This window comes from Scyliorhinus torazame, chromosome 1 (genome assembly GCF_047496885.1).
Source record: "Scyliorhinus torazame isolate Kashiwa2021f chromosome 1, sScyTor2.1, whole genome shotgun sequence".
Classification (NCBI taxonomy): domain Eukaryota; kingdom Metazoa; phylum Chordata; class Chondrichthyes; order Carcharhiniformes; family Scyliorhinidae; genus Scyliorhinus; species Scyliorhinus torazame.
Window position 1 is genome coordinate 38,476,041 of NC_092707.1, and position 1,233 is coordinate 38,477,273.

The window sequence follows — 1,233 nt, forward strand, 5'->3', positions numbered from 1 at the left end:
TTGAAGGTCCCTAATGTTTCCGACTCAACTACTTCCACAGGCAGTGCATTCCATGCCCCCACTACTCTCTGGGTAAAGAACCTACCTCTGATATCCCTCCTATATCTTCCACCTTTCACCTTAAATTTATGTCCCCTTGTAATGGTTTGTTCCACCCGGGGAAAAAGTCTCGGACTGTCTACTCTATCTATTCCCCTGATCATCTTATAAACCTCTATCAAGTCGCCCCTCATCCTTCTCCGCTCTAATGAGAAAAGGCCTAGCACCCTCAACCTTTCCTCGTAAGACCTACTCTCCATTCCAGGCAACATCCTGGTAAATCTTCTTTGCACCTTTTCCAGAGCTTCCACATCCTTCCTAAAATGAGGCGACCAGAACTGTACACAGTACTCCAAATGTGGCCTTACCAAAGTTTTGTACAGCTGCATCATTACCTCACAGCTCTTAAATTCAATCCCTCTGTTAATGAACGCGAGCACACCATAGGCCTTCTTCACAGCTCTATCCACTTGAGTGGCAACTTTCAAAGATGTATGAGCATAGACCCCAAGATCTCTCTGCTCCTCCACATTGCCAAGAACTCTACCGTTAACCCTGTATTGGGCATTCATATTTGTCCTTCCAAAATGGACAACCTCACACTTTTCAGGGTTAAACTCCATCTGCCACTTCTCAGCCCAGCTCTGCATCCTATTATTGTCTCTTTGCAGCCGACAACAGCCCTCCTTACTATCCACAGCTCCACCAATCTTCGTATCGTCTGCAAATTTACTGACCCACCCTTCAACTCCCTCATCCAAGTCATTAATGAAAATCACAAACAGCAGAGGACCCAGAACTGATCCCTGCGGTACGCCACTGGTAACTGGGATCCAGGCTGAATATTTGCCATCCACCACCACTCTCTGACTTCTATCGGTTAGCCAGTTCGTTATCCAACTGGCCAAATTTCCCACTATCCCATGCCTCCTTACTTTCTGCATAAGCCTACCATGGGGAACTTTATCAAATGCCTTACTAAAATCCATGTACACTACATCCACTGCTTTACCTTCATCCACATGCTTGGTCACCTCCTCAAAGAATTCAATAAGACTTGTAAGGCAAGACCTACCCCTCACAAATCCGTGCTGACTATCCCTAATCAAGCAGTGTCTTTCCAGATGCTCAGAAATCCTATCCTTCAGTACCCTTTCCATTACTTTGCCTACCACCGAAGTAAGACTAACTGGC